This window comes from Bos javanicus, chromosome 13 (assembly GCF_032452875.1).
Source record: "Bos javanicus breed banteng chromosome 13, ARS-OSU_banteng_1.0, whole genome shotgun sequence".
Taxonomy (NCBI): domain Eukaryota; kingdom Metazoa; phylum Chordata; class Mammalia; order Artiodactyla; family Bovidae; genus Bos; species Bos javanicus.
This window is the reverse complement of record NC_083880.1, coordinates 47,368,036-47,392,912: the sequence shown is the minus strand read 5'-3', so window position 1 is coordinate 47,392,912 and position 24,877 is coordinate 47,368,036. Positions and strand designations below refer to the sequence as shown.

Here is a 24,877-nt window from a genome sequence, read left to right as displayed (position 1 = left end):
TTCCTACTTTTGCATTCCAGTCCCCTATAAAGAAAAGGACATCTTTTTTGGGTATTAGTTCTAAAAGGTCTTGTAGGTTTTCATACAACTGTTCAACTTCAGCTTCTTCAGTGTTACTGGTAGGGGCATAGACTTGGATTACTATGATATTGAATGGTTTGCCTTGGAAACGAACAGAGATCATTCTGTTGTTTTTGAGATTGCATCCAAGTACTGCATTTCAGACTCTTTTGTTGACTATGATGGCTACTCCATTTCTTCTAAGGGATTCCTGCCCACAGTAGTAGATATAATGATCATCTGAGTTAAATTCACCCATTCCAGTCCATCTTAGTTCACTGATTCCTAGAATGTCGATGTTCACTCTTGCCATCTCATGTTTGACCACTTCCAATTTTCCTTGATTCATGGACCGACATTCTAGGTTCCTATGCCTAGAATGCAAAGATGTAGAGGAAAACAACAGAAAGATAAAGACTAGAGATCTCTTCAAGAAAATTAGAGATACCAAGGGAGCATTTAATGCAAAGATGGGCTCAATAAAGGACAGAAATGGTATGGACCTAACAGAAGCGGAAGATATTAAGAAGAGGTCACAAGAATACACACAAGAACTATACAAAAAAGATCTTTATGACCCAGATAATCACAATGGTGTGATCACTCAACTAGAGCCAGACATCCTGGAATGTGAGGTCAAGTAGGCCTTAGGAAGCATCACTACGAACAAAGCTAGTGGAGGTGATTGAATTCCAGTTGAGCTATTTCAAATCCTAAAAGATGATGCTGTGAAAGTGCTGCACTCAATATGGCAGGAAATTTGGAAAACTCAGCAGTGACCACAGGACTGGAAAAGGTCAGTTTTCATTCCAATCCCAAAGAAAGGCAATGTCAAAGAATGCTCAAACTACCACACAATTGCACTCACCTCACACGCTAGTCAAGTAATACTCAAAATTCTCCAAGCCAGGCTTCAGAAATACATGAACCATGAACTTCCAGATGTTCAAGCTGGTTTTAGAAAGGGCAGAGGAACCAGAGATCAAATTGCCAACATCTGTTGGATCACAGGAAAAGCAAGAGAGTTCCAGAAAAACATCTATTTCTGCTTTATTGACTATGCCAAAAGCCTTTGTGTGGATCACGATAAACTGTGGAAAATTCTGAAAGAGATGGGAATAGCAGACCACTTGACCTGCCTCTTGAGAAACCTGTATGCAGGTCAGGAAGCAAGAGTTAGAACTGGACATGGAACGACAGACTGGTTCCAAATAGGAAAAGGAGTATGTCAAGGCTATATATTGTCACCCTGCTTATTTAACTTCTGTGTAGAGTACATCATGAGAAACTCTGGGCTGGGAATAATCACAAGCTGGAATCAAGATTGCCGGGAGAAATATCAATAACCTCAGATATGCAGATGACACCACCCTTATGGCAGAAAGCAAAGAGGAACTAAAGAGCCTCTTGATGAAAGTGAAAGAGGAGAGTGAAAAAGTTGGCTTAAAACTCAACATTCAGAAAACTAAGATCATGGCATCTGGTCCTATCACTTCATGGCAAACAGACAGCGAAACAGTGGAAACAGGGTCAGACTTCATTTTTTGGGGCTCCAAAATCACTGCAGATGGTGATTGTAGCCATGAAATTAAAAGACGCTTATTCCTGGAAGGAAAGTTATGACCAACCTAGACATCATATTAAAAAGCAGAGACCTTACTTTGTCAACAAAGGTCTGTCTAGTCAAGCCTATGGTTTCCCAGTAGTTATGTATGGATGTAAGAGTTGGACTATAAAGAAAGGTGAGCTCCGAAGAATTGATGCTTTTGAACTGTGGTGTTGGAGAAGACTCTTGAGAGTCCCTTGGACTGCAAGGAGACCCAACCAGTCCATCCTAAAGGAGATCAGTCCCGGGTGTTCATTGGAAGGACTGATGTTGAAGTTGAAACTCCAATATTTTGGCCACCTGATGCAAAGAGCTGACTCATTGGAAAAGACCCTGATGCTGGGAAAGATTGAAGGCAGGAGGAGAAGGGGATAACAGAGGATGAGATGGTTGGATGGCATCACTGACTCAATGGATATGAGTTTGGGTAAAGTCCAGGAGTTGGTGATGGACAGGGAGGCCTGGCATGCTGCAGTTCATGGGGTAGCAAAGAGTCGGACATGACTGAGTGACTGAACTGAACTGAACTGAACTGAAACTTCTATAGACTTGTAAGATTAAAGTGTAAGCAGTTTTTAAAGATTTAAAATATACCTTGCCAAGGTTTCCAGAAAGGTTGTACTGATTTAACTCCTGTCAAGAGTGTGGGAGGGTTTTAATTTCCTCATGTCTTCACCAACATTGGGTATTATGCAGTCTCCTGTGCTGGTGAAGACTCTTTGGGCTCATCTCTGGGACTTCACTCCTCTCCATCTGTATACTCTCCTACATGATCCTATTGGATTCATTGGTTTTAAATATTACACAGAGCTGATGACTCCCAAGTGTTTAAGTCCAGCCCAACCCTCCTCCCTGAGCCCATAAGAGTGAATCTGGATATAGCTATCCAATTGTTCCCTCTTGAGATGTCACAGATAGAAGACTTTTCCAAAGCTCCTCCATTCATCCTGTCTATGAAGTAGTTCCTCACCTATCTGACTGCCTAAGCTCCAAACCCAAAAGCCTTCCTTGATACCTCCCTTTCCTTTGCACTCCGTATACAGCCTGTTAGCAATCCCTGTCATTTTATCTTCCAAGGATATTTTGAATTTGCCTCCTTATGTTCATTTGTACTGCTCTCACTTTAGGTCAAGCCACCTTCTTCCATCTGAGCTACTATAACTCCTCCCTGTTCTGTGTTTGATTTACTTTTGATGTATCCCAAACCACATAGCAACAGAGTGATCATCTTAAAACAGAAATGAGATCATATTATTTCCCTGCTCATACCCTCTAATGATTTCCTATTATACTTAGAAACCCTGTGTCATCTGGGCCTCTCATGACCTCTTCCCCAATCTCATTTCATCTCTGTGTCCTAATCACATCAACTGCTTTTCAATTTATCAAACATGACATGCTTTTTCCTGCTTCAGGACATTTATACTTGCTATTCCTCTTTTTGGAATGGTCTTTCCCAACTGAGTATAATTGACTTTGAGTCACAGCAACAATGTCCCTTTAGGCCTTTTTTACTACTTTATCTAAGATGGTGCCCCAACCTGGATTATAGTCAGCCCCTTTTATTGTCCCTTTTTAGCATTTATCACAGACACAAATTTTACTTACTTACTGGTTACCATTTCATGACTTAGAATACAAGTCCACTAGGTACCAGGAGCCCAGCTAGACATTGGGTATACAATTATTTCTCTCCTGACCTCCCATACTTACCAGTGTATAGGCTCACTGCGGCAGGTGAGGTGAGCTTTGTCAGTGATGCCCAGTGCCTGCCTGGTATCACGTGACCAATGACGTGGCTATACTAACTTAGATGAGTAAGTGGAGCAGTCAACAATCTGGGCACAAAGGACCTAAATTCCAAGTGACCTTATATAACTGGAGATCTTATCAAAAACAAAGAGAATGAAATTCATTATAGATAGAATGTAAACATAGTCTAGGGAAAGAATGAGTGTGTGGTATGGCTCATTTTTATGGCTCAAAACCAGCTATGGGCTCAGTTTTACAGCTAGATTAGGCCTCTTATACTAATATGTAATTTTTATTTGTAAAGGGCTATGAAAAACATTTGTAGAAAATATTTTCACAGTAATTATATCATTTAATCCATATATTCACTAGGTGGTAGATAGAGTAGACAGAATTATCTTAAGTTTGCATAATGGGACACCTACACGTAGCCTGGTTAAATGGTTTCCCCAGGGTCATTTAGCAAGGCAGAGATGTGGAAAGGGTAGACCAATTTAGACTTCCTCCCACAGATTCCCTTTGCCATAACCAACCTTCTTATTAATCTTTGCCAATCTGATAGCTGGAAAATGATACAACGATGCCTAAATTTTTGTTCCTTTTTAGGGAATAGAGGTCCCAGCTCTCAGAGAGGGACTGAGTCATTTTCTATAGTGATCAAACGCAAAGCACAAGTCTCTCCAAGCCTCAGGCCAGCTCTCACTTTCCTGCTCACTCACCACCTGGACATCTCCACCAAGCCCAGCCCTCCTGCTGAAGAAGCCTCAGCTTCTTATCTTTTTATGTTGACTTCTCTGGCAGATTTCTCACCTGTACTCCCAGTCCTGGCCTGCACCTTGAGGACACTGCTACCCACAGCTGTCTCTCTTGGTGTCAGCCTGGTGGTGAAGATGTCATCTTATGGTATATCTATATATAGAATACATTCTGACCTTAAAAAAGAATGAGAACTTCCCTGGTGGTCCAGTGGCTAAGCTTCTGTGCTCCCAATGCAGAAGGCCTGGGTCTGATGCCTAGTTAGGGAACTAGATTCCGCATGCTGCAAGTAAGAGTTTGCTTGCTGAACTTTAACCCAGTCCAGCCAAATAAATAAATAAGTATTTTTTAAAAAAGAATGGAATTCTGATATGTGCTACAACCGGGATGATTGTTCACTTAGGCTAAGTGAAAGAAGTCAGATACAAAAGGACAAATATTGTATGAGTCCTGTTAGATGATATACCTAGAACAGGAAAATTCAGAGACAGTAAATAGAATAGTAGTTACCTGGGGGCATGGGAAGTTATTGTTTAATGGGTACAGAATTTCAGTATGGGATGATAAAAAAGTTCTGGAGATGGATAGTGGTGATGGTTACAAAACAACATAAGTGCACTTAATGCAACTGAATTGTACATTTAAAAATGACTAAAATGGTAAATTTTATGTTGTGTTTATTTTACCACAATAAAACAAGGAATGAAATACGGACATGCTACAATATGTTTTAACCCTGAAAACATTCTGTTAAGTGAAAGATGCCAGTCACAAAAGATAACATGTCATATCATTCTATTTATATTAAATATCCAGATTAGGCAAATACATAGAAATAGAGTGTAGATTAGTGGTTGCCAGGGGCTGGCGGGAGGCAAGGAAGAGTGAATGACTGCTAATAGGTATGATGTTTCATTTTGGGAGTGATGGAAATGTTCTAAAATTAGATAGTGGTGATGGTTGTACAGCTTTGTGAACAAATTAAAACTATTGAATTATGTACTTTAAAAAGGTGAATATTATAGTATGTGAATTATATCTCAATTAAAAAAAAGGGAAGTAAGGAGGTGGGATTGGGGAGAGGGCTACATGATACTCCATACAATGCTATACCACAGTTTATAGAGCCATTCCCCAGTTAATGGACATTGGGTCTTTCTTTCCCTTTTATTCTTTCTTTCTTTCATTTTAAAAAATGATGCAATGTACATCATTGAATATGCAAAAAAAAAAAAAAGATACGGTTTCAGGTAGGTCTTGGGCCCTCCCATGCTGTGCCATGCCTAGGTATGTCTCAGTATGGGACTGATTTAGAAAGCGTCAGTTCCCCTGACACCAAGAGATGGTGTAGGGAGGAAGCTTTTGCCCTCCTCTCCAAGCACTTTCTCAGGGGTCAGCAAACTACAATGCATGTGCTGTTCTGGTCTCAGCTAAGAATGATTTTACAGATGAACACATTTGCAATCAATTTAATGGTAGGACTCCAACAAATTAATTGGATCCCAATTAAGCAAAATCTCCCCTTCCACTGCCAATTCTATTCTCATTAGTGCCCTGAATTACAAAAATATTATATCGATGATTATTGTATTTTGAATTTCATCAATAAAAATTTTGTGGAGATGCCATATTTAAAATTCCTAGATAGTATCCAGGAGAGGTTATCTGGAAGACAATTGGAAATGTGTGCCTAGAAGTTCAGGAAGATGTCTGTCTGGTCTGGAGAGAGATTTAGGAATCATAAGGAGATGGCTGACTTTCAGAGAAGGACAGGGCAGGGGAAAAGATGGAGAGAAAGGAGATACTAAGGAAAACTAACATTTCTAGAGGCATGAGTAATTCACTGAGAGGCAATGGGTGTAGAATGATAAGTAAGACCCAGTGGTATTATTGCTAGAAAAGAGTTTTGAGAAGGAGGGAGAAATCAATGGAATGTTACAGAGGCATCAAGGAAGAAAAGGTCTGTATACAGGTAGTTGGATTTGGCAACTAGAAGGTCACTGGTAACTTTGTCATTAGGAAAAGCAAAGGGTGACAGTACCTGAGGAGTGAGGAGAAGGACAGGAAAGGAAGAAAGGTAGGAGGGTGGGAGAGGCCAGGATAGCGCAAGTTTTTCAGAATAGGAAAAACCTGTACATGTCTAGGGAAGGAGAGGGAGATACTGAGGATGCAATAGTTAGCTCCCTTTCTCTATTAGAGATCTCTCATCCCTGGCTGAACAAAACAGTAGTACCTCCTGTCCACATTCCACAGCCCCCCATAACAGATTGGCTGGAAAAGGCTCTCTCTGGTATAGGAGGATGGTGTAGATGTTAAAACGGACAGGCAGTGTGAACTTTTCTTCAGGTACTGGTCACAGAATTTTTGTCTCATTTTCTCCATCTTCAGTGTGGATCAAAACACCTGGCCTTCCAGGGTGTACTGAATTTTACAAGCCAACTCTTGTATTTTAAAAACACAAGTTATTAGAGAAGTAAATAGGATGACATTGATTCTCAAAGGCTCTGCTGCTGCTGCTAAGTTGCTTCAGTCGTGTCGGACTCTGTGTGACCCCATAGCCGGCAGCCCACCAGGCTCTGCCTTCCCTGGGATTCTCCAGGCAAGAACACTGGAGTGGGTTGCCATTTCCTTCTCCAAAGGCTCAGACCACATCTATTTTATGAAATTCCCACAGTTGCTGGTCACCACCCTCCATCATTGACATCTGTGATATCCATAACACCGAGGCCCCCAAACTGTGTAAAACAGGCAGAAATTCGATGATAAAATCTCCTCCTAATGTAAGATCAGACACCGTCCACTGTTCTTTAGCTCTCTAGAGTTGTTTGGGGGCACTAATCAGTTATTACTCAGTTGTAACAACAACTAGACAAACTTCAAGATGGAAGGTGCTATGAGAGTATTAATTATTAGGTTTTTGTTTGTTTGGGCTTGAGTTCAGATAGTCTTCAGCAGTGGCTCGCAAAGTGTGAACCCCAGAGAACAGCATGATCATCACGGGGAACTTGTCAGAAACGAAAAATCAGGAGCCTCACTCCACACCTCTGGTCTCAAAAGCCCTAGGGGTGGGACCCAGCCATCTTGATATGGTCAAGGTGAGGCTGCGGTGCGCTAAAGACTGACGGCCACGGATTTATTTGCGGCCTTTCCGCTAAGCCACCCTTATCCAGCGACATCGCTTTTTTTTTTTTTTTTTTTTTAATAGAAATGTAGACTCTCAGGCTGCATCCCAACGCACTGAATCAGAACCCGCAACTAAACACGACCTTCAGGGGAGTCTGAGAAGCCTCGTTCTGCACAATGTAACGAGGACCTCTTCCCAAGTTCAAAAAAAAAAACAAAACCCTGACAGCCTAACTGGAGAAACAGTGAAAGTGCCTTAAGACATCCAATCCACTGAGCCCAAGGCGCCGCAGATTGCTTTATTACCTTCTCTGAGAGACGACAGGGCTCGCTCGGTGTCAGGCTCGGTAAAAAGGGGATACGAGGAGGGCGAGACTCCAGGCAAGCGCTCTATAGTCCAAGTGGGTCCGCAAGAGCGATGAGACTGGAAGGCACGAGAAGGGGCGCGCTTCCCACGCGAGGGGCGGTGGGAAATAAAAGGAGAGCGGCGGGGCAGAGAGGACGATTAGGGGAGGGCATATGGGGGGCCTGACGGCTGGCTTGGCTTTGCGGACGGGCGGGGAGCCCCTCCCGCGGGGGAGACAAGAGGGCGGGGGTCGGGCGCGGAGAGAGAGGTGGGTCCAGGTCCGCGCGGGGGCGGGCGGCTCCACGGCTCCCCGCCCCCGGCCCGCCCCTCCGCGGCGCCATTTTGCAGGCGGCAGTCGCGGGAGCCAGAGGCAACGGCTGGTACTGCGGAGCGGAGGCGCAGCCGGCAGGACTGGAGCCCGGCGAGCTGCAGCCAGGTGAGAGCCCGGCCGCCGCGCCCCCTACCTGGCCCGCGGGCCGCACTTGCCAGGCCCGGCAGCGAGGGGCCTGCGGCGCCCACGAGGCCAACCAGGCACGGCCCCCGCGCGCTGTCAGTGGCCCCGCGGTGCGGCCTGCGCCCCCATACCCGGGCCCATCTGCCGGGTCCCCGCACCGGCAGGTCATCCTGGCCGCGGGACCCAGGGATGCCTGGCGACCCCCAGCCCCCGCCGGGCCCCTGAGCGCTCACCTCTGCTCGTGGCCGGAGCCGCGGGGCGCTCGGGCCCTCAGGCCGCGCGGCGGGCAGGCTAGTGGGGTCTCCCCGGCCCTCGGCCCGCGCAGCCTGCGATCGCTCTCCGGTCGGCCCTCCGCAGGCGGTGCGCGCGGGCATCTCTGTGCCCCCAGGAATGCAGGGCCATCAAGAGGGACGGCAGAGGCGGCGGGGGAGGGGGGGGTGCCCTTTATATTTTTGCTTTCTTTCTCTCCTACAGTGGCTGCGCCAAGTAATTTTAGGAGCTCCTGCCCAGTCCCCAGGGCCGTTCTTTCTGACAAGACTCTCGGGGGTCGGGGTCCCCCTGTTGCCACCTTCTTGTTAAAAGAAATTGACATTTTCGAGTATGACTAGTTTATGGGCGCAGAATTTTCTCCTTCCTTTGACTCTAGATGTCCCTTTGATGGGTAGCTGACAGGAATTCGGCCTGCAGGCTGGGGGTTTTAAACATGACTTAAAATTCTTGATTGTCAGTGCAAAGGGTAAATGAGGGCAACTGCAGGTGGAAGCAAGTCACCCATAGGGGATTTCTGGGTCTGAGGCATTAGGAGTCGCTCTACTTTTAGTCTTGCGGTGCTGTAACAGAGGAGAGGGAAGATGCTAACCCAGCTAATATTTGGACGTCCATGTTCAGAGAAGGCTGGACAGTGTGAGGACATGGCTGGGAGTCCTGAGACAGTCTGGTATGAGCTGTCATGAATTGCCATGTGACCTTCCTTTCCCAGTTTGTTCCTCTTTGAAGCCAGAGGCTAGAGGCAGTGGTGGTTGGAACATTTTAATTTTTACATTTTTTGCATTTGGATGCTGTTGGACTGAGACTTCTCTCTGCCAGTTGTCTGTACCTGCGTTTTCACCTTTACAAATGACTTTGCCTATTTAGCCCCTGAAGGTGAGTCTTATATGAGATTTATAAAAAGAGCCTTTCAGCTCAGAATTCTGAATTCTCTGCACTCATCCAGAATTTAATAGCTTTCTGGGCACTTGTCTTTTAAAAGCCCAGCAGTGAGTGTGCACAGAGTAAGCCTTCATGGCACATGTTTTAGTTAAAAGGGGGTGAGTGGGTGTGTCCAGCTGACTACTTGTTTTACCTGACAGCCTGAACATGAGCTATCTGCTTTCTAGACTATTTCCTTTGCTGAAATGTTGACCAGATTCTTTCTTTGAATCCGAGGGCATTTCACTTCTTTGCTTGGAGTAGGGAGTGAATTTTTTTTTTTTTTTTAAAGAAACTTGGTATCTTAATACCTTTTTGTATTAGTTCTCCACCCCCATGCCTCAAATGGTTGTGTGGCAGTTGTATTTTCTGACTGTGGCAAGTCACTTAAGTCGATTTTTTTTTTTTTAATCTTTATTTAAAAAAAATATTTCTCTATTTGGCTGTGCTGGGACTTAGGTGCCTCACAGGGATATAGTTTTCTGCCCCAGGGTGGAACCCTAGCCCCGCAGCCCCCTGCATTGGGAGTGTGTAGTCTTAGCCAATGGACCATCAGGGAAGTACTAATTAAGTTGAATTTTAATGTCTGTTAGGATATTTCAAAAATGCTTATGAAAGTACCTGTCTAGAACATTGGCTAGGTTTCAGACCATACCGCCTATCTCTTTTATGTAGCAAAAGCTCATAGCATTGCAGAAATGAGTTAGGTGTACCTCAGCTAATTTGGTGACTGATGCTATTAATCCAAACATTATTGACTGAAACCTAGTCTTTAGATACTGGAAATTCTGAGTTGGTTGTTGCCACCCTCTTCAGTGTCTCCATAGAAAAACCTGGGATCCATTTGGGGACTCATTTCTTGTATTACTGATGGCTTAAGGAATTTTCCCATTATGATTAAAGGAATTAGAAGTTAGCAGTCATAATTTGTAGTTCTATAGAGCTTGTACTTGTAAATGGAAGCTTTTAAAAAGCTGATTTATTTTTATTTAATACTCTTAGGTTATTTTAATTTAAACATTTTGCAATCCTTCCCTGACCTGTTTCCAGGTCTTGCCTAAAGAACTCCCAACACACTAGCCTGTTCCCAATGCGAGGTAACCTTATTTATTCTTTTTCACTCCCTGCTTTTCTTCCAGTTATTCTTCCCTCAGAGGGCCTAACTCTGGACTTTCTTTCATTCTTTTGCTGGGGAAGAATTCCTGCTTAAGGTTAGGCTATGAGCTACCACCATGGGGTTTACTGGTCATTGGTGCTCCTTATGGTACTCTCTTCATTTTCTCCCTGGCTTTGCTGTTTCTGGCCTGTTGTTTTGTAACCAGTTCTAGACTGTTGGCTGTCCAAGATTTGAGATCTGCTTGCAGCTTAGGCTTTTCATAGCCCTCTCCACATTTAGTGCATGTATTGACTGCAGACTGTGTGCCAGGTAATGCTCTTGGTGCTCCAGATGCTATATGGAGATTTCCTCCACACACACAGTTCACACACTAGTATGGAGGCAGACAATGAGACTTTGTGGTCTGAAGAAGAATCTGGCAGGATTGGGGGTAGTAAGTGTTGGGTGGGAGCTGAAATTTTAGGAAAGGTAGAACAGGAAGCTCTGAGTCATCTTTGAGTGGAGACGGTAGGAAGCGAGTCATGTGGATGTCTGGGGTAAGAGCATTCCCAGTGGAGGAAACTGCAGATTCAAAGGCCCTGAGGCAGGAGGAAGAGAGAATGATTTTGAGGTCAGAAAGACTATGGGAGTTGAGTCATGGTAGGCCACAGGCACCTAGGAGGAAGGCCTGTAGATTTTACTTTGAAAGCGGGGTTGGTGGTGGGAGCCATTGGAGAGTTTTGAACAGAGAGGGGACAGAGACATGCTGATTGTTGATATGTGTGAATAGACTGAAGTCTGGGTGAGCAGGGTAGGTCTGCAGGGGAGCTAGCTAGTACAGGGCTGAAGATGGTGATTGAGTGGAGGGGGGTGGTGGTGAGAAGTAGTCATATTGTGAGATGGGGCTGAGGAGATTGCTGATGGGCCATATGTGGGGAATGAGAGAGGGAGTTGAGGGCAAGAGTAGAGTTCTGGCCCAAGCACCTAGAAGGAAAGTGGCTGCCCTAGGAATCACACATTCCATGGCATGTTAAGTTGCCATGCCAACCTGGTGTGACCAAATGCAGTAGTAAAGGGTGGGGTGAGTGTTTGATGGGGGATTCTGTTACTTAGTCAAAGCTTGCTCTGCTTGCCACAGGTTGTTGTTTTAGTTGCTAAGTCATGTCTGACTCTTTTGCAAGCCTGCTAGGCTCCGCTGTCCATGGGGTTTCCCAGGCAAAAATATTGGAGAGGCCTTTTCCTTCTCCAGGGCATCTTCCTGACCTAGGGGTTAAACCCTATTCTCTTGCATTGGCAGATGGATTCTTTACCTCTGAGCTACCAGGGAAGCCTGCTTGCAGTAGGACAGGCCAATAGATCAGAAACCAGATGTTGAAGGAAGGAATAACGACTTTATTTGGAGAGCTGACAGACTGAGAAGATGGCAGACTAATGTCTCAAAATAGCCATCTTATTGGAGTCTGGATGCTAGGTTCCTTTATAGAGGGGTGGGAGGTAAGGAAGTAAAGTAAAAAGGCCATTAATCTTGCAAATATCTCCTGGAATGGCCAGCCTTGTGGGGGAGAGCAGATATGTTAATTTCTTCCTTCCCTGTAGCTATCCACAGGTAGACAGGGTTCTGAACAAAGATTCAAGCAGAGGGACAGGGTTCCCCTAGGCAGACCATTATGTGTGGACAGGAACCTTTTAGCGAACAAAAGCAACTGGAAGCAAAGGTTAAAGTAGAAGAAACAGATCCAATATGGAGTCAGATTTTGTTCTTCCTTGAAACAGGTCTTGCATGGAAATGTAAATCTTCTTGGAACTTCTCATCGTCCTTTGTCTTAATTCTGTCCTCTGACCTCAGGCAGGCAAATCCCTGACCTCAGGTCTGGGTGGCCTCTAAAACCTTCCTTGAAAGTTTATCCCATAAAGGAAAATTCCATCTACTTGTTTTTTTTTCCCATAACTGTCTCTTGCATTACTTCTTCTTTTTTTTTTTTTTGCAGGCCTAATATAGAAGTATTCAAGTGTAATGGGTGCAGTAGTGGGCAGTGCATAATCTTGAGGATCATACTTAAGATTTCAACTAATTTAGTCTCACTGCCCATGAACTTTTCAGCAACTTCAGAGTGCAACTCACAGCCTCTTTCTGTTGGCTATGGTCTTGACTCTGGTTCTTCCTTCATCGTTGTTTTTCTATAGCATTGATGAGTTTTTCACTTTCTTCTTTTCATATGAGGAGGTCAAGGTTGCATTGGACCATAAGCCATGGCTTTTTCTGTTCTGCGGTCCAGAAAGCCTTCTTTAGTCCTGGGTTCTTTCCACAGGCTTTTCCGAAAGCAGCTGATCCTTACAGTCTCCTCGTGTCAGTTGCCCTGGGGTGTCTCAGTGAGTGCCTGGTCTAGGCCTGCCTATCTGGGTGGCGACCGTTCTCATTTGTGTGCATGTGAATCTTGCAGGGTTGAATCTTCCTATCTTGTAAGCTGAACTCAAAAGAAGTTTTAAAATTGTTCTTCTCTCCAGGAACCTCTCTAAGCAATAGAGGGGACCCAGGAAAGACCAGACAGTACTGATGGGCACTAGCTATGTATTGAGCACTTGAGGTCGTTATTGTTGATTCCAACTGGCAGCCAACGTGGTTCTGGTCTGCATCTTATCAATGAAGAAACTGGAGCTTGGTTAACTTTTCTAAGTTAACTCTTGGGTCTTGAATTCTGCTCTTAATGCTTCAATAAAGCTTGGGTCCCTTAGTGATAGAATGCTGTACCCAAGTCTTGCTTGAAGGTCTATGTTTCTTAGCTCCTTTTGGCATAGAAGAGAGCAGAGAAGATAGTGTCAATTGGTCACCAGGTGCTTAGCCTGGCACTTCTTGTATTCACTAACAGCAGCCCTGTGGAAGTAGGTATTATTCTCATTTTACATCTGAGAATGCTGAAGTTGGTGGTGGTTAGCTCCTTCCCCAGGATCATGGTAGCTGAGTCAGAATTTGACCCAAGTCTGGTCTGCACCCCAACTTGGAGTTCTTTATTCCTTCTGTTCCCTCATTTGTTCCTGTAGGAACATCCCACAAGCCCTCAACCCCAACACATTCACCTTTCTTTTATAGTCTTCCTTTGAGGTGGCTTCCCTCTAACCCTTTGTTCAAGTAACAATATACATGCCCCAGTGTTAAACTTGCGTGAACTTTTCCATTCTGGACCAAAACTTCATTACAAAGGTGTTGGTATAATAACTCTGTGGGTGGTCTTCTCCTGCTTCTGATGAAAAGCACTACTTGAAATGCTGTTTCTTCTGTGGTTGATATTTCAGTATCCAATTTGGAGACTATTGTCCCCTCTGCAGTGCTGGCTTAAATCCTTTGCTGTCTCCAAAAGGCACATCACCTGGCTGGGGGTACAGGCTCTTTTTTGTCTGACATGGTAGATCTTAAACTTAAGAGTTTCTCATTCAGAAGTTCTGGGGTGAGGCCTGGTAATCTGAATTTCTAACCAGTTCTCAAGTGATGAGAATATTGCTGATTGGGGAACCACCAGCATCTGTTTTTGTAAAACAAGTTTTATTGAAACATAGTTGTGACCATTCAGGACACTATATGACCAGCAAGCCTGAAATATTTGCTATCTGGCTTTTTGTAGAAAGTTTGCTTATTCCTGCTTCATAGTAATAATTAATATTTATGTGATTAGTACTGAAAAGTTTGAGTTCACATTTTATTGTCAAGAGCTGTTTCTATATTAAGACACCGCTTCACAAATTACTGTACAAAAGTGTGGTATAGGGGAATATTTGCATATTTTGAAGTGCTGGGAGTATGAAAACTCTGACACTTTTAAGTCTTTTTATCTAAAATTAATGTGAATATTCTATTCTATTCCAGAAACATCAGTACTTGGCTTAACTTTAAACACTTTTCCTCTCTAATCTTTGAGTAAAGTTGATGCTGCTAGACAAGTTATATTTGATTTTGCTTTCACTCTGTTTGAGAAATATGCTATTAAGATTTGCATTTTTTAAACAAATGCTGGAGAGGGTATGGAGAAAGGGAACTCTTCTGCACTGTTGGGGGGACTGTAAGTTTGTACAGCCACTATGGAAAACAGTATGGAGGCTCCTCAGAACACTGAAAATAGATTTACTGTATGATCCAACAGTACCACTCCTGGGCATATATCTTGACAAAACTATAATTCAAAAATATACATGCGCCCTATGTTCATAGCCACACTATTCACAATAGCCAAGACATGGAAGCAGCCTAAATGTCCATTGAGAAATGAATGGATAAAGAAGATGTGGTATATATAATATATATAATAGAATACTACTCATCCATAAAAAGGAACAAAATTAGGGTTTCAAAATAACTTTTAATGGGCAGTTTCGTTGAATATATGTTAATTTGGGGAGACTTTTCATCCTATAATATTGAATTGTTCTGTCTATGAACAAATCTTTTGATTCATGCAGATTTAATAGCTCTTATTTTTAAAGTTCTCACTAATGTATGGTCTACAGATCACTTATTTATTGCTCTTTATTTTAAAATATTTGCTATTTAGAGTGAGATGATTTTCTTCCTCCTCCCTTCCGTACCCTATTTCCTAATTTTATAAAGCAAGTGTAAAGAAAGTATGTATATGCAGTCCATATATTTTATACCTGACCACCTATATTATTCAGCTTAATTAATTCTAGCCCAAATCTGTACACTAACAAAATAAAAAGTTATTTCTTGCTCACATTTTTCTAGGTGATTCTCCCCTAACAGGTAAGTTGGGAATTTAGGCTCCTTCCATCTTATATCACAATTGACTTCAAAATCTGGCCTTTAATTTTGTGAGATTTTGTCAGATTTTGTGCATGGAAGGGTTTTCTTATGGGCTGAGCTTGGAATTAGTAATATTTTCTCCCATAGGCCATATCCTAGATGCAAGGGGAGTCATTTGTGTGTCCTCAAGGGAAATGAAGCAGCACTGTGTCTGGCATACGACCTGACCAAACTCTGTGAAGTTTTACTTTTCAGTTGATTCTCTTGAGTTTCTTGGATAGACAGTCATGCTAGCTGCAAAAGGTCTTGTTTTGTTTTCTTCTTAAATACTTCTTTTTCCTAATACAAACTGCAGAGTACTTACAGAACAGGTCTAAATGTGATAGTGGTCCTTTTTATTTTCAATATTTATTGGTGTGCATTAATGTATATAATATTTAATGATATTAAAGTGTCCTATTTTCAGTGTATTTTTGACTTAATTACAATATCGTACTTAGTGTTTGAATGAACAAAAAATTTCTCATCTTGAGATTGACCCTGGAAATAAATTTTTGGTAGAATCTGTCCCTGTTTTTGTAATTCTCCAAATTCATTTTTTGTGCTGTTTTAAGGATGAGCTCAGATTTTTAGCTGGAAGGAACTACACAATTTATACCTTTGCTTCAGGTTCAGGTATCCTGTGCTGTTCATATCTTTTGTATCAGGGATTCTGACCCTCAGTCTTTGAAAATGTTCCTTCCCTCAGAGCAGTTTTGTGGGTTCTTGTTTTCTTTTTTTTCTTACCTGTGGAGATAAACTGAATATACTAGCAGTATCGATTTTTCCTTTTCTGTTGAAGTTCTCCTATTTGTACATGCTTTTTGACACCCAGTGTAAGTTGGGGTCCTGTATTTCCAGCAGTGATCCTGAACTTCCTGGGAGCAGGAGGCTCCTCTGAACCCTCTCAGAAGTCCTGGGAAGTTAACAGGGTAGGGAATCTTTTATTCACTTGACCAGTAAAAACAGACATAAGAGTCCAGTTCACTTCTAGTGTTTAGTTCAGTGCCTAGGGTAATGCTCCAAAGTGGTTTCAGCTTTCTTGCATTTTGTTTTCAACTCTGAGATCTTGTACTTTTCGTTTTGTTCCTTGAGTAGGTGTCTGTCAACTCCTAAAATATGTTTTCCAGACTTTGTCTTGACTGACTCACTTTTCACCGACATATATATGTCTGTGTGTGTATCTCAAAAACAAGTTTCACAAAAATATTATATGATGTATATTCTGATATTTACTTTTTCTACTTAATGGAAAAAATTAGTTGTGACATCCAAAGTGATTTTTTGATCTGGTTGTCAAATATAAGACTCTGAAGTAAGGCCTTTGGGTTAGTATGAATAAATAACCTTTCTATCTTATGGTAAAGGAACCACATGAGGTTCTGTGGGAATGACAGGGAAGGGGCTCTTGACAGAATAACCTTAAAAGAAAAGCTTTATTGAGATAGAATTCACACACCATAAAGTCTTCACTTTGAAAGGTATGTTTCAGTTGTTTTTAGAGTTGTGTAACCATCACCACTGTCTTAATTTGAGAAACCACATACCTATTAACAGTCATCCCCCCTTTTCCCCTCCCCAGCAGGCCTTGGCAACGCTAATCTGCACTGTTTCTGTGAATTTGCCTTATCTGGGTATTTCATATAAATGGAATCGTACAATATGTGGTCTTTTGTGATTGGCTTTTTACTTAGCATAGTGTTCTTAAGACATCTGTATTGTTGCAAGAATCAGTGCCACATTTTATCTACTAATGAGTTGATGGTCATTGGGTTGTTTCTAGATTTTAGCTACTGTTAAGAATGGTGCTGTGAACATTGGTGTGATCATGTTTTAAATTTTTCTTTAGTAAATATCAGGGAGTGGAATTACTGGATCATATGGTAATTCTTTGTTTAACATTTTGAAGAACTGCCAAATTTTTTCCAAGTGGAGGCATCAGCAATTTATGAGGGTTCTAATTTCTCCACATGTGTTATTGTCTGTCTTTGAGTATAGCCATCCCAGTAGGTGTGAAGCAGTGTCTCACTGTGGTTTTTATTTACATTTTCCTAATGATGTGGGGCAGTTTTTCATGTGCTTGTTCAGCAGTTTTATGTTGTTTTTGGAGAAATGTCTTAAGTTCTTTGCTCATTTTTCAGTTGGATTGTCTTTTTATTGTTGAGTTATAAATTTTCTTAATATATGTGACGTGTCCCTTACCTGATACATAATTTTACAAATAACTTTTTCCATTTTATGGGTTGTCTTTATTTTTTTGCCGATGTCCTTTGAAACTTTCCGAGTTTTAAATTAAGCTAAACTTTCTGAAGTTTTAATTAAAAACTTCTGCTTTTTAATTTTGATAAGGTACTATTTATCTTTTTATTGCTTATAGTTTCGTTGTAATTTCTAAGAAGATTTACCGCTTTGTTTTCTTCTAAGAGTTTTATAGTTTTATCTCATAGATTTGCGTCTTTGATCCTTTTTGTATATGGTGTGAGGTAGGGGGGCTCCAACTTCAATTCTTTGTGTATGGATTTCCAGCAACATTTTTAAAAAAGGCTATTCTTGAGGCAAGAATATACAATGGATTAAAGACAATCTCTTTAACAAGTGGTGCTGGGAAATCTGGTCAACCACTTGTAAAAGAATGAAACTGGACCACTTTCTAACACCATACACAAAAATAAACTCAAAATGGATTAAAGATCTAAACGTAAGACCAGAAACTATAAAACTCCTAGAGGAGAACATAGGCAAAACACTCTCCGACATACATCACAGCAGGATCCTCTATGACCCACCTCCCAGAATATTGGAAATAAAAGCAAAAATAAACAAATGGGACCTAATTAACCTTAAAAGCTTCTGCACATCAAAGGAAACTATTAGCAAGGTGAAAAGACAGCCTTCAGAATGGGAGAAAATAATAGCAAATGAAGCAACCGACAAACAACTAATCTCAAAAATATACAAGCAACTCCTACAGCTCAACTCCAGAAAAATAAACGACCCAATCAAAAAATGGGCCAAAGAACTAAATAGACATTTCTCCAAAAAAGACATACAGATGGCTAACAAACACATGAAAAGATGCTCAACATCACTCATTATCAGAGAAATGCAAATCAAAACCACTATGAGGTACCATTTCACACCAGGCAGAATGGCAGCGATCCAAAAGTCTACAAATAATAAATGCTGGAGAGGGTGTGGAGAAAAGGGAACCCTCTTACACTGTTGGTGGGAATGCAAACTAGTACAGCCACTATGGAGAACAGTGTGGAGATTCCTTAAAAAACTGGAAATAGAACTGCCTTATGATCCAGCAACCCCACTGCTGGGCATACACACTGAGGAAACCAGAAGGGAAAGAGACACGTGTACCCCAATGTTCATCGCAGCACTGTTTATAATAGCCAAGACGTGGAAGCAACCTAGATGTCCATCAGCAGATGAATGGATAAGAAAGCTGTGGGACATATACACAATGGAGTATTACTCAGCCATTAAAAAGAATACATTTGAATCAGTTCTAATGAGGTGGATGAAACTGGAGCCTATTATACAGAGTGAAGTAAGCCAGAAGGAAAAACATAAATACAGTATACTAACGCATATATATGGAATTTAGAAAGATGGTAACAATAACCCGGTGTACGAGACAGCAAAAGAGACACTGATGTATAGAACAGTCTTATGGACTCTGTGGGAGAGGGAGAGGGTGGGAAGATGTGGGAGAATGGCAATGAAACATGTAAAATATCATGTAGGAAACGAGTTGCCAGTCCAGGTTCGATGCATGATGCTGGATGCTTGGGGCTGGTGCACTGGGACGGCCCAGAGGGATGGTATGGGGAGGGAGGAGGGAGGAGGGTTCGGGATGGGGAACACATGTATACCTGTGGCGGATTCATTTTGATATTTGGCAAAACTAATACAATTATGTAAAGTTTAAAAATAAAATAAAATTGGAAGAATAAAAAAAAAAAAAAAGGAAAAAAAAAAAAAAGGCTATTCTTTCCCCCCGTTGAATTGTCCTGGCATCCTTGTCCAAATTTACCTGACAAACATTAAGATTTATTTCTGAATTCTCAATTTTATTCTGTTGATTTGTATGTCTTATCTGTATGCAATGCAGGTCGAGAAAATCCCTCGGGAGAAGGGAGTGGCTACCCACTCCAGTATTCTTGCCTGGAAAATTCCATAGACAGAGGAACCTGGTGGGTTATAGTCCGTAGTGTTGCAAAAGAATCGGACACAACTGAGTGACTAACAGTTTGTACCAGGACTATGTTGTCTTAATTATCACAACTTTTTATTAAGTTTTGAAATTAGAAAGTGTGAGTGCTCCAGTTTTGTTCTCTTTCAGGATTGTTTTGACTATTCTATGTCCTTTACATTTCCATTTGAATTTTAGGATCAATTTGTCAATTTTTTCCAAAAAGACAACTGAGATTTTTGATAGTGATTACATTCAATCTGTAGGTCAATCTGGGTAGTATTGCCAAGAATTACATATTATAAACAAAAAATTTCATGGGAAAATATGTATCTGTGCTAGCAGTAATACATTCTGATATTTTCTGATGTATTCATTCCATTCTTTTTTTTTTTCAATATTTATTTATCTGACTGAGTAGGGTCTCAGTTGCGGTACATGGGATCTTGGTTGAATCATGCAGGATCTTTCCTTGCTTTGCATGGGACTAACTCGAGTCTCACGGGCTCAGTAGTTTCGGTGTGCGGGCTTGGTTGCTCAGGGGCATGTGGGATCCCAGTTCCCCGACAGGGATGGAAACTGAGTGCCCTGCATTGCAAGACCACTGGTCCACCAGGGAAGTCCCATTCTTTTATTTTTATTGATTTTTTAATTAAAAATATTGCTGGCCCCGGTCTACTGAATTGATTTCTCTACTCACTCTGGTATGATGTTTGGAAAAAATGCTTCAAGTCAGCAACCTTAACAGCAAATTAACAGCCTTAATTTCCTTAACAGCAAATTGGAATCAGCTAGGGTGCAGTTGATCAGAGTATAGCATATAAGTGTAGGGGTTAAAAAAAACTCTCCCAGGTGATTACAGTGTGCATCTAGAGTTTGCGAACCATTGCTATAAAATAATTTTTGTAGTAGTGAGAGCCTCGTGTGAAGCTTTCAGTCATTTTGGTGAAGATTGTATTCAATATTAGAGAAGTCTGTGCATTTCCTCTTTTTTTTTTTTTTGCATTTCCTTTTAATATTATCACTGATGTCATTGTCTCAAGGCGTGGTTTTGCTTTAGCCTTCCTGCTAGGTGTGTATAGTTGTACCCAGTCTGTACAGAGAGCAAAGACAGAGTGCACTCCCTGGAGAGTGTCTGTTATTTCTCAGGAAGTTTTGTGTCCTTTTTCTTTTTGCTATAGGAAATGGGCTGATTTGAGAAGAATATGCAGGAAATTCACAGTAATTAATTATGATATGGGGTTAAAATTGCTACTGAAGTATATGAAGGCATTGGTCAGGATTAAGATCTGAAAGTGGGACCAGTGTCCCATCTTAGAGATTTTAAGGAATTTGGGAATTGTGGTGAAAACTTATACACAAAAAAGCTTAGTTTACTCAGTGATGTTCCCTCTTTTTTTCTGATTTGTTTGAATGTATACTGTCTTTCACTTATGCATATATATATATGTTTATTTGTGTATGTTTCAAAATAGAGATCTCATGGGGCCTTTTATTTTTGTCCTTGCCACACAACTCGTGGGATCTTAGTTGCCCCTTCCAGGATTGAATCTGGGCCGCTGCAGTGACAGCCCCGAGTCCCAACCACTGGACTGCCAAGGAATTTCCATACATACGGTTCAGTTCAGTTCAGTTCAGTTGCTCAGTCGTGTCCGACTCTTTGCGACCCCATGAATCGCAACACGCCAGGCCTCCCTGTCCATCACCAGCTCCTGGAGTTCACTGAGACTCACGTCCATCGAGTCAGTGATGCCATCCATCCATCTCATCCTCTGTCGTCCCCTTTTCCTCCTGCCCCCAATCCCTCCCAGCATCAGAGTCTTTTCCAATGAGTCAGCTCTTCACATGAGGTGGCCAAAGTACTGGAGTTTCAGCTTCAGCATCGTTCCTTCCAAAGAACACCCAGGACTGATCTCCTTCAGAATGGACTAGTTAGATCTCCTTGCAGTCCAAGGGACTCTCAAGAGTCTTCTCCAACACCACAGTTCAAAAGCATCAATTCTTCAGTGCTCAGCCTTCTTCACAGTCCAACTCTCACATCCATACATGACCACCATAGCCTAGGCTAGGAAAAACCATAGCCTAGACTAGACGGACCTTTATTGGCAAAGTAATGTCTCTGCTTTTGAATATGCTATCTAGGTTGGCCATAACTTTCCTTCCAAGGAGTAAGTGTCTTTTAATTTCATGGCTGCAGTCACCATCTGCAGTGATTACAGGGGCCTTTTAAATCCCGTTTTTAAGCTTAGCAATGTGTCTTAGGCTTATAACTAAATCATTAAATAGTCCCTTAAAACATATTTTTTAACAGCTCATTTGTGCTGAATACATCATTTTGTATTAGACAGATCTTTCTACTGTTGGGTATTTAGTTTATGAGCTATTTATTTCCCCCCTGTAGTGAACAGAATACAACAGTGAATAGCCTTGTATGGAAATCTATATGCTTTTTTCTGATTTTTTTCTTCAGACTACATTTTTAGAAGAAGGGATATCATTTGCATTTTTAAAGCTTTGATACATGTGTAACATATATGCCAGATATTTCTGCATCCAGGTTAGGGAATTAATCTTACTATTTAAACTTAAAAATTTTTTTTAAACCAAGAAGAACCATGTTTCTTTTGCTTTGATAACTAGTGAATTTGAACACTTTTTAATGAGTTTTTTTTTGTTTGACTTATTTCTTTCACTAGTTTTTATAATCCTGTGTTCATCTTTTTCCTGGTGATTTATAGCAGTTCTTTTTATATCCTAGATATTAACACTTTAATACTTGCCCACCCATTTTTTCTTGTAATTTTATGATGTATTTAAGACATAAGCTTTTGATTTGTAGATCGTTTTTCTTGGGATTTGGTTTTCAAAATAAAAATCTCATTTTTCAAAGGAAATATTTTTCTTATGGATGAATGGTCAGAACATGATTTTGTTTAAAATTTTTTCATATTTCAAATTTGCTTCTCTTTTAAAATATGCTTGGGTTAATCACCTGAATTAAAAAGTAAAATTTGAACTTTAGAAGTTGTCAACATCTTGGTCCCAATAAATGGGAACTTAAACTGTTATGGTCTGGAAGTTGGGTGCTCTTATTCTAAGCAGCCAGAATGGGAGACTGGGAGTCATTTATAAGCTTTTCTACCCAAGTTTTAAATTTGGGTACTTTTGGTGCTTAGTACTTGTCTTAGTGCATAGGCTTCCCTGGTGGCTCAGAGGTTAAAGCGTCTGCCTCCAATGCAGGAGACCTGGGTTCGATCCCTGGGTCAGGAAGATCTCCTGGAGAAGGAAATGGTAACCCACTCCAGTATTCTTGCCTGGAGAATCCCATGGATGGAGAAGCCTGGTAGGCTACAGCCCACAGGGTCACAGAGTCGGACACGACTGAGTGACTTCACTTTCACTTTAGTGCATAGCACACATACGATGTCTCTTTTGGGTTGATGGCGCTCTTGTGCCTTAATTCCTTACTTTTGCTCCAGTACTATTAAAAAGTAAAATCTGAGACTTTTGTGTCATATTTTGGTAATAGCCTTGCACGCATGTGTTCTAAGTCACTTCAGTCGTCTCTGACTCTGCCACCGTATGGACGGTAGCCCTACAGGCTCCTCTGTCCATGGGATTCTCCAGGCAACAATACTGGAGTGGATTGTCATGCCCTCATCCGGGGGATCTTCCCGACTCAGGGATTGAACCTGAGTCTTCCACATTACAGGCAGATTTTTTACTGTATGAGCCACCAGGGAAGCCCGTATACTTTAGGCTACTGAAGCCTGCCTGCCCTAAGGATCCAGGGGCTGCAACTGCTGCTGCTGCTGCTAAGTCGCTTCAGTCGGGTCCAACTCTGTGCGACTCCATAGACAGCAGCCTACCAGGCCCCGCCGTCCCTGGGATTCTCCAGGCAAGAACACTGGAGTGGGTTGCCATTTCCTCCTCCAGTGCATGAAAGTGAAAAGTGAAAGTGAAGAGTGAAAGTGAAGTTGCTCAGTCGTCTCCGACTCTTAGCGACCCCATGGACTGCAGCCCACCAGGCTCCTCCAGCCATGGGATTTTCCAGGCAAGAGCACTGTAGTGGGGTGCCATTGCCTTCTCCAGGGGTGCAACTACTGAAGCCCAAATGCCCAGAGCCCATGCTCTGCCATAGGAGAAGCCATGCAGTGAGAAGCCTGCACACTGCAACTGGAGATGCCCGCGTACAGCAACGAAGATCCAGAGCAGCCAAAAATAAAATTAATTAATTTTAAAAATCTAGAAATTTATTTAAAAAAGAAAAAAGGCATTTACAATTCATAGGAGAACTATATACACATGGATCAAAGAAATCAAGATTAAAACCAGGTGTCATTTTTTGCATGTCAAATTTGCAAAAGTTAAAAAAATCTAGAAATGGCAAGTGAGGTTAACATACAGTTTTCTTCTGTTCTTTCTTTGTTAGCTTGTCAATTTTTCTAGAAGAAATTGGGAAGGTTACCAATTTCCCATTTCTTTCCAGAAAGTTTAGGAAGTAACTGGCCTGTGAATTTGTCTGAGGCTGACACTTTCTTGAGAATAATTCTTTTGCTTTTATATTTTTCTGTAGTTATTATTACTTATTCAGGATCTCAAAAAATAGTTTTACTAAAAATTTGCTCATTAATGTAGATTTTCAGGTACATACAAGTGCTTTTGTAAATTCTTTAAAAAAATATAAATGTAAAAGCATGAAAAGTGTATTTTGTGTTTGCCCTTGTTTTCAGAAGATATTCTTTGTCATGTTCAGCAAGTATCATTTTAATTTTAATTGAAGAGGTTTTGTTTTTGTTTTTTGAATCCAGAGTAGGTGGGACTTCTCTGGTGGTCCAGTGGTTAACATACCACACTTACACTGCAGGGGGCATGGATCTGGGACATTCTGCTTGCCGCATGGTGCGGCCAGTAATAATAATAAAAATCAGAATAGGTGTTTTGACAGCCTATTTGGCATCTACTGAATTGATGTAATAATTTTGCTTCTTAGAGTTTCTGGCCTGTGAATTATATTAGCTCTGGGGTTAGATTTGTCCTGCTTTTGAAGTGTTAATGTTCCTTTTTAAAGAAATGGTGAATGCAAAAATGACAGTTCTGTATTATTCTCACTACATTTGAAAAATGTTTTTATTTAGTTGACTGCACCGGATCTTAGTTATGGCAAGCAGCATCTTCGGTCTCGCTTGTGCACGCAGGATCTTTTAGTTGTGATATACAAAGTCTTAGTTGCTGCTTGTGGGTTCTAGTTCCCTGCTCAGGGATTGAACCCAGGTCCCTTGAATTGGAAGTGTGGAGTCTTAGCCACTGGGCCACAAGGGATGTCCCTCCCATTTTTTTTTTTTTTGATGATTTTTTTCTCTAGGAAATCACAGTTGGAAATCACTGCATGTAGTACTTGGGCCTAGGCTGTGACGTCAGCTGTGTAGCCTTGTGTGCAAAGGACAGGTTTTCAGAGTATGAAGGGAGAGGTGTTCCAGTGGCACTGTGGATGCTCATTTGA

The 24,877-nt window shown here is 41.5% G+C and overlaps 1 protein-coding gene and 1 non-coding gene across 3 annotated transcripts in view; both read left to right on the top strand.

Moving 5' to 3' along the window:
- The first annotated feature begins 7,991 nt into the window (after nt 1-7,991).
- Nucleotides 7,992-24,877, top strand: part of SLC23A2 (solute carrier family 23 member 2) — a 143,982-nt gene continuing 127,096 nt past the window's right edge. The window contains exon 1 of one of the 2 annotated variants that reach the window (XM_061436583.1): nt 7,992-8,079. The gene's annotated coding sequence lies outside the window, so the exon portion shown is untranslated. Of the gene's footprint in view, nt 8,080-9,099; nt 9,241-24,877 lie in introns of those variants that run through there. The other variant, XM_061436584.1, reaches the window with a different exon arrangement.
- TRNAW-CCA (transfer RNA tryptophan (anticodon CCA)) lies at nt 22,573-22,645 on the top strand. Its single transcript has one exon. It is a non-coding gene; the product is annotated as a tRNA-Trp (tRNA).